Genomic DNA, 9560 nt, shown 5'->3' with positions numbered 1-9560 from the left:
GTAATACTAATACTACTACTACTAATAATAATAATAATAATAATAATAATAATAAAGAAAAAAGAAGGAGAAGAAGAAGAAGAAGATAATGAGAACTTTAAGATGGAATATTAACGTAAAGATTTAACAACGATAACAATAAATGTCAAGGTTAGAGGATCCACTAATGGTATGTCAAACAAGTATAGTATAAACTCTAATTAGTCAATTGGAAACCACACACAAAGGAGGTTCCAATTAGATTGTAGATTATTAACATGTTATATTAGTCATCTTATTCGATTAATGCTAATACTTGTAAATCTCGTCAAGCATTCATGATTATAACTTATGTTAACAACAAATCAAGTTCTTTTCATAGCTTAGGTGTCGGTTATACCATACAGTATGAACTATGAACTAAGTAAATGAAAGGAAATGAAAGGCATAAACTTAATATTAATGAAAGCAAAGCATAAACATTACAAAAAATACAAAGAGAGAAAGCAAGAGCATGATCTTGATCTGGAAACTAAGATGCCTAAATGCATGGCAAATGCCTCCTTTTATAGGCCAAAATTAGGAACTATTGATTTGATGACTAATTAATGAGTGGGTGACCAACTCTTGACTTGGTGACAATCTTTATCTTCTCTTATCTGCCCAAAACTTCATTGATAACATCAAAACTGGAGCCACTTGAAAACATAAAAGTTGTAGGAAATTGTCTCAGCTTGAGAGAAAATTAACAAGGGGTAATTTTTCACATTTGAGAGGCAACAAAAAAACCCTAAACCTAAACCCATTTCACCTTTCAGCCGCCCGCCCCCTCTAAAAAAAACCAAAGAAACTATTCTCCCTTGGCCAAAGTAGCCGCTCACCCTCCTTCCCCATAGATGAGAGCCGCCGCCTCCCGCTCTTGAGAAAGAAAATTTAGAGGAACCCCTACTTTAAGGGCTTTTGATTTTTAACTTTTTCTCCCTTCACCCGGGCAAGCCTTCCTCTCTCTCACCTAACAACCCCACAGTTGTTTCTTCTGACTGGCCTCTACACCCATCTCCAGTCTACCTCCCAACCAAAGCCGGCTGATCTTTTTATCCATCATCCCTCATCACCCTCTCAATAGAGCCCCCACCAAACCCCAAAACCCATTAGTAGTGTCTTCTTCCCTTTTGGTCTCCTCAATAACAACAGCAAGGCCAGCCGTCGCGGTTCAGTAGCGACGCTCCCTTTTTTATTGTTCCTCCTCACTGCTAACTGCCTGAATCGAAGGAGAAGAAGAAGCCCTCCCAACCACCAGATCTATCATCGATAGAAGGAAAATAAACAAAGAAGGAAAAAGGCGGAGGAACTGGACAAGTCTAAAAAATAAAATAACATCGACTACTTATGCATTTTCTTTTATTACAGGTAACGGTGGTTATCACCATCAGCAAGGAAGGAAAGAGGAGAATAAGTTGAGTTATATCCATCCTTTTTTGGTATTTTCCATATGGTGACGTGTGAACCCACGCACCGCCGATGGTGGCAGCGCTTGGGAAAGACGCGCCACCACTGTTCCTACTCTCAGAAACCTTCCAACACTATTCTAGTGGTTTAGAAGGCCTTCAATGCAATTCCCATAGGTTTTTAGGGTTTATTTTATAATTTTTAAATTGTTTGTTTTATTTTAAATTTTGGTTATCTGTAATTACATATGGGTGCATGAGAAAAACATTGTAAAAAATGATGTTAGTATGTTGTGTTTGTATTTTTTATGTATGCTTTCATTTAATGTTAAAATTAAAAAGAAAAAAATAATAAAAAGAAGAAAAAAGAATTAAGTGTTTAATTTGAATATGGTTAAACATCTCAAGGACAAATAAAATCATGTTGTATTTTCCATTAAAATGTAAGAACATGTTTCCACATCTATTGTGGGATTTCAAAACTGATTTATTAAAGCCTTAAAAATTTGATTAATATTTCAAATGTTTAAATCCCATCAAACTACAAAGCAGCTTACCTCAAGTAGGGTGCGTTAGGGGTGCTAACACTTTTCCTAGCCACAATTAGTCTCTTACTTGTAAATCTCTGACAAGGAGTAGTATATTCGGGTTTTCTAGTAACCCTTAATCAAATACTAGCTGGTGACTCCCAAGACCCCAAATCAGGTAAAATAACACAAAATCACCACAGACGTCGCACGAGTGACATGCGAGAAATTGCACGACACCTATCTCTACTAGAGTGTGTCTCAAGAGTCAATAGAACATTATCTAAAGACTTCTTACTCAAACCATTCTTAATGAATTGTAAAATCTTGAACAGATTTTAGTAACACTAATGTTGTGTGAAAAGTTTAAGCAATAAGCTGGTTGGAGGTGTGATTAGTATTTAAAAATGCATTTTTATATCATCATTTTGCACTTGTAATATCAATAACTCATTAACGAGAGCATGTTTTATAATAACAAGTTTGATAATATAAGATATCTTTAATTTATGGTACATACTTGTTTATATATAGACATATCTCATCATTTAACAGATTGATTAATATGATTGACTACTAAAAGTGAACAAACAAAGAAAAGGTTAATCTTAGAAAATAGATGTTGATTCAATTCAAATTGAAACACAATTCATTCATTGGGTCATATCTATAGCTATAGATCTTGGATTTCAGTTTGGTTTATATGGCTAGAAAGCTATAACATAGGCCTAAGCATTAATGAAGATTGAAAGACCCAAATCTGCAGTTTTTAAATTCAAAGTTTAGCCACAAAAGAGAAGTCAGAATCTGTCAACAATCTAACTCAAATACTGCTTAGAATTTTACCCGTAGCTTTAATTCTAGAAGGTAGAATGACGTTAAATTTGGTGGGTGGAAAGATAAGATAATTTCCAACAACTTTCATGGGAACCACCTACTCAAATGCTAATGTTAGCAATAACATTTCATCCAGACAAGAGTTTAAGGGCTATCCACCACGTCTACAAGAAGCACTACTCAGTATTTCAACCATATCTCGAGTTTTAGTAATCCAAATGCTCTAAACATTTGTAAGTGGAAAGAGAATATGATTTCCAAAATTTTTTATGATGAACACTTTGCCAAATTCTGATTGCATCAATATCATTTCATCAAGCTGAAATGTTTAAGTGTTGTTATCCACTAAGTCTACTAAATCAATTGTTGGCTACTACATCAATAATTAATTACTAGATGAATAGTTTTGAATTTTATCCTATAAAATGAGACATTTGCCATTCATTTAGGCACTTGGTTTTTAGATCAAGATCATTTTCTTGCTTGCTTTCTCTCTTTGTAATGTTCAAGTTTTATTTCATGTTTTATTTTTATTAATCTCTTATTTATACCTTTTATTTTCTTTACTACTCTTAGTTAACTTATATCATAATTATGTTCTTATCTTGTTTATTTATATTGATCTTCTTTATTATATCTTGCTAAGTTAATTATATCAAGGTGAAAAGGTTTCATTCATGGTGTTAGAATATGTCTAATATAAAGTCAACATGGACTTTAATGTTTTATATCCAAAAAATTTTATTATTAATATGTTTTATCTTAGCAATTCCTTTCAAATGTATAATCCTTCATAGTCTTCGGCCAACATTATTGTTATAAGAGGAACTTGATTTGTTGTTAACATAAGTTAGCATTATGAATTTTTGATAATATTTAAAAGTACGGTGTTGCTAAAATAAGTTAATGACACGATCAAAGAGTTGATGTCTTATCCCAAGTGTAGGAGTGTCAAAGTAAAATAACCCGGCAAGACCGGGGTCGAACCACAGGGAGGTGAATTATATAAATTACAAATAAAGAAAAAGAGTTGAAGAGAATAATAACAGAAAAAGAGTTGAAGAAAGTTTTGGGATGTGATATTGATGTAAGGATTAAACAATAACAAAACATATGTCAAGGTTATAGGATTGACTAATGGTATTTCAAATAAATATAATATAAACTCTTTTTATTATTCAACTAGAAACCACACACAAAGGAGATTCTAATCGGATGATTTCTCGTTATTAGTTCATTATAAATTACTAACATGATCATATTAATTATCTTATCTAAGTAATACCATACTTATAAATATCATCAAGCATTCATGTTGCTAGTTTATGTTAACAACAAATCAAGTTCCTATCATAATAACGATGTTGGCCGAAAATTATGAAGGATCAAGCATTTGATGTACCAAATATTATACAACACAAATCTAAATTGAACATTTAATAAGCAAGGTATTAAGAATTAGTAAGATAAAAAAGATAAAACATGTTAATAACAATCTTTCTTGGATATAAACATTTAAAGCTCATGTTGAGTTTATATTATACCTATTCTAACACCATTAGAGAAACCTTTTCACCTTGACATAATTAACTTAGCTAAACATTAAGAAGGAGAAAAACATAAATAAACAATATAAGAACATAAACATAATATAAGCTAACTAAGAATAGGAAAGGAAATGAAAGAGCATAAACAAGAGATTACTATAGCATGAAAGAAAACTTGAACATTACAAAGATGTAGAGAGAAAGCAAGAAGATAACTTTGATCTCAAAATTAATATATGACTAAATACATGGACAATGCCTCCTTTTATAGGCTAAGTTTCAAAACTATTGATTGATTGAAGAATTGGTGGGCATCCATTGATTTGGTGGCTGGTTTTTGACATTAATGGCTGCTGGTTTTTTGATATTGTGGGCTGATTTTTGATATTGTTGGCTGGCCAAAACGTCATTACTCACATCAGAATTATAGCCAACTAAATTGTGGAAGCTGTGGGCAATTGTCTCAGCTTTCCATAAAAAAAAAACCAGAGCTCATTTGGACTTCTAGAACTCAAGATATGAGCCAAAAACCGAATAGTGCTTGAGCTGCAGGACAGCTTCCGACGTCTTCGTTGTTGCTAAGATTTGGGCTTGAAAACGGCAGAACTGAGTCTTTGACTTCATATAAAAGTTGTAGGTCTATGTCTTACCTTTCCATCGATATAAAATGGACCTAAATCTGATATCTACAGCTCCAGATATGATCAAATTACTGAACGGTGTTCGAGTTTGGGATGCACCAGCAACACTTTACTAAGTTTGGCCTTCTTTTAATCCTTTCATTTTCAATCCTTAAACTCATCAATCAATCCTTTTATTTATGTGATAGACCTGCATTTAGGATGAACATTTACCATGAATTAAAGGTATATTATATTTTTAGACTTGCTAATATAAAACATGCTTTTGTTAGGGAATTTAATGATACTTTAGGTGCAATATGATGACATAAATCCTTAATGAGAATGCACTTTTAAGTACTAATCAGTTAATTAATATGATCTTGTTAAAATTTATAATGAACTGTTAATAATAAATCATCTTATTGGAACCTCATTTCTGTGTGGTTTTCAAATAAGTAATAAAACGAGTTTATACTTATTTCTAATATCATTAATGGATTCTCTAACCTTGACATTTTTTTTATCATTGTTTAATACTCACATTAATCTTACATCTCAAAGTCCTCTTTAACTTCTTATTGTTGTTGTTGTTGTTATATAATTAACTTCCATATGATTCGATCCTAGTCTTACCGGATTATTTATTATTTTGACTCTCCTGCACTTACAATAAAACATCAACTCTTTGATCATATCAATGGCCTTTAAGGAAAAATTGGTCAGTTCACGCAAATGTATTAAGGTTCCATTGGGATTTCTATTATTATTATTATTATTATTTTTAAAAGGATAAGATGTGGTGTTAGAGAGTTGATAGTTATGACCTTAAGAACTATTTTTTAAGATTTCTCTAAATTATACATGAGGTTTAATATGAATAATAAGAAAATGCTATCATAAGGCTTATCCACGCTAGAGAATAAAATGCTCAGTGAGCACCAACTACAATATGTTACTAGGAAGAAAGAAAGAGAGTTTTCTTCCATTTATTCATGATTGGAGTTCTATTAAAAAAGACATCTGGATCTTTTATTCCTCCACTAATGCATCCATTCTAGAATAAGTATAAGGAGGTCTTTAATAAGCCAAAAGGCTTACCACCTTAGCATAAGTAAAATCATCAAATTCCATTATGTTCTAAACAAGCTCATATTTGTGTCAAACCCCGTAAATATCTTCACTTCTACAAAGATAAAATTAAAAAAATAGTAGTAAATTATCATCACTTCTTTAAAGATTAAATTGAAAAAATAGTAATAAAATTATAGTCTACTAGAGTGATTCATATGAAAAACATCCCATGTTTTTCTTTAATTTTTTTGGTAGAAAAATATGATGAATTATGATGCATGTGCATTGATCACAAATCTTTGAATAAAGTTATTATCAAGGATAAATTATCAATTCATATGATAAATGATATCCTAGAGGAACTTCATGGCGCATAAAATTTTTCAATGCTTGAATTATGTTTGAGATATTGCCAAATTTACATTCATCTAAATAATATAAGAAAGATAATGTTTTGCACTCAATAATGACATTATGATTTCTTGATATGCTATTTATCACACTAATGCACCATCAACCTTTCAAGTTTCCATGAATAAAGTATTTAAAGATAATTTGAGGAAGTTTATCCTTATTTTTAATGATATTTTAATCTATAACATTAATTGGGATAAACACTTAAGGCATTTAAGATTACATTTTATGTGTTGAAAGCTAATCAACTTTTGTTAAGCTTCAAAATATCAATTTGGCCAAGGGAAAGTTAAATACCTAGGTGATATGAACCATGTAAATAATAATTTCCATAAACCTATAAGCAAGATTGACAAGATCCTAGAAAGCTAAAAATTAAGTTTAAGATAAATAAGTCGTAACTTAAAGATAACTATGTATCTAAGAATTAAAAAAAAAAATAAACTTTGACCCATTAATTATAAAGAATCAAGAATTTGAAGTGTGTGAAGACACCATAAAATTAGTTATATCTTGATAAGTTAAATTTATTTCATCCCACCAAAGAGAAAATTATTGCATTACGTAAAATACAAGTTTATTCATAACATCTTGGTTGCTAAGAAAACCTGCGTACAAGCTGAATAAACCTATTTATACTAGGTAAAAAGTTCTTTAAAAAGTTTGGAAAAAAATAAAAGAGTATTATGTCAAATAAGAAAAAAAATCCTAAATTAATTGGAAAAATAATGCAATTCTTGCATATTATCTTTTAGACATTATCACATGGCCTTCCTAAAATCTGATTGATCTTAAAGTTTAACCTAATATAAATCAAGACCTTTGGAAACTTTTGGTAAAATTTTATCCCAATACAACAATTGGATTGAAAATTATGCTTGTTAATGTAAAACAATGTAATAAGATAAATCAACTTAAAATTGACCTTAGCTCTTCTTAGTAAGCATATAATTTTTTGTGAAGTTGTTGCCCCTTTATTTCCTTGTAAAAGATGAAAACTTCTAAAATATTTTTCCATTAAATATCACTAATTCTACTTTCTTTGTGTAGCTAAGATAAATAAGAAAGTCTTATAAAAAAAAGGATTTCAAAGCATTAAAGAAATCATTGCTACACTTGGAAACTATATTGCTATTCATTAAAAATTCTTGTAGAACTAAAAAAATCGAAAGATAAGATGATGAATATCCTTGTATCGTTAGGAAAATAATCTTCTCCAAATAGAAAGTACACAAGTAAAAAGGTAATAAATAACAAAATCCATATAGAACCTTTTAATTTATGTCGTGAAACCTTTCTGAACTCTAATTGACTTTAAATTTTAACCCAATATAAAAAAATATATATGGAAACACCTGGTAAAAAAATTTCCCGATCCTAAGATTAAATTAAGAGTTATATTTGATAGCGTAAAAATGAAAAATAGACACAATTACACTATAATCTAAATTTTCTTCTTCAACCTTTTATTGGATCATATTGCTAGGCCATGTTATATCCAAAAAAGATGTGACAATGGATCCTTATAAAACTATAACAATGTTGGAGTGGCCACAACCTAAAACACCGAAGATGTTAAAGGGATTCCTTGGTCTTATAGGATATTGCTGAAAATTCATCTAGAATTTTGGTAAAACAGTTACTCCTTTCACAAAAATTTTCAAGAAAGATTCTTTCCTATAAAGTCTAACAGCTAAAGCAACATTTCAAAAACCTAAAGAATTATGACAACCATTTTAATCCTTGTTTTACCAAGTTTCTCAGTAAAAATTCACAACAGAGTGTGATGCATCTAGTAGAAGTGTTCGCATGGTTTCGAAGCAGGAAATGCATACTGCATTTTATTGCAAGGCTCTTCAAGGGAAAAATTAATTATTGTCTACATACAAGAAAGAGGTGCTGGCATTTGTCCTTGCTATTTGAAAATGACATCACTTTCTCAGTGGAATATAGTTTGTTGTCTATATTAATCAATATAGTCTCAAACATTTATGGAATTAGAAAATTACTATGATTACAAAACAAAGGTGGCTTTACAAGCTAATGGGATTTGATGTTATTATCAAATATAAAACAAGAAGAGACAATCTTGTAGATGACACATTATCTAAACTAGATAAGAAGGATGATCATCAAGAAGGAGAATTCAGAGCGGCTTTTTTTTTCTATTCTAAAATAGGTAAAGGCAATCAAAGAGGATACAATATCTAACCTAGCCTTACAATATTTGGTTTACATGGTCAAATATGGGGAGGTTGTTGGTTCTTGAAGGATTTAAGAAAGATTTTTAATCTTTGAAGATAAAACTTTTTTAGCTACGAATTCTTGACTGCTAGTTTTATAAGGAAAATTAACTATATATATTATGGTCGATTGGCTAATAAAGTACGCATATTTCATTGATGTATCTCACTATTATATAGTTGTGAGAATTGCATAGATTTTGTTTATCAAGTTATTCGATTACATGGGATGCCTAGATCAACTATGTATGATCAAGTTTCAACTTTTTTAAGTCTATAATGGCAAGAGCTGTTTAGATTAAATGGCATGCAATTTGATTTTAGCTCGATATATCATCTTTAAACCACTAGGAAAAGTGAAGGAGTGAACAGAACATTGGAGATGTATCTTTGTTGTTTCATTGCCTTTAGCTAAAGAAATGCGTGAAATGGTTAGTATGGGTTGAATATTTTCACAAAACAAGTTGGCATGTAACAATTAAAAGAATCCCATTTGAGATTGTATATGGACAAGAAGCTCCCACTCTACGAGTATATGTTTCTAGCATAACAAAGGTGGTTGTTGTTTCAAAAGAGTTGTCTAACAAAGACAAGTCATTAAGAGAGTTAAAAAAAAAAAGAATTCTAGAAGCTCAATCTTAAATAAAGCATGCTTATGACTCAAAGCATCTGAAAAGGAGTTTTATATTGGTAATTAGCTTTATTTAAGATTGCTCACATGTAAATAATGTCAATCTTCTTGATAAGGAATTTTAAACTTCATGCCAAATATTATAGACCATTTTATGTCTCATGTCTCATTATTAAAAAAAAAAAAGATTGGAGAAAAGGTCTAAGTTTAGAATGAGCTTCCTATGGTAAGAATTGAGAT

Source organism: Populus euphratica, unplaced genomic scaffold (genome assembly GCF_000495115.2).
Source record: "Populus euphratica unplaced genomic scaffold, PopEup_1.0 scaffold75.1, whole genome shotgun sequence".
NCBI lineage: Eukaryota > Viridiplantae > Streptophyta > Magnoliopsida > Malpighiales > Salicaceae > Populus > Populus euphratica.
The sequence above is the reverse complement of the archived record's forward strand: the minus strand, read 5'-3'. Positions refer to the sequence as shown.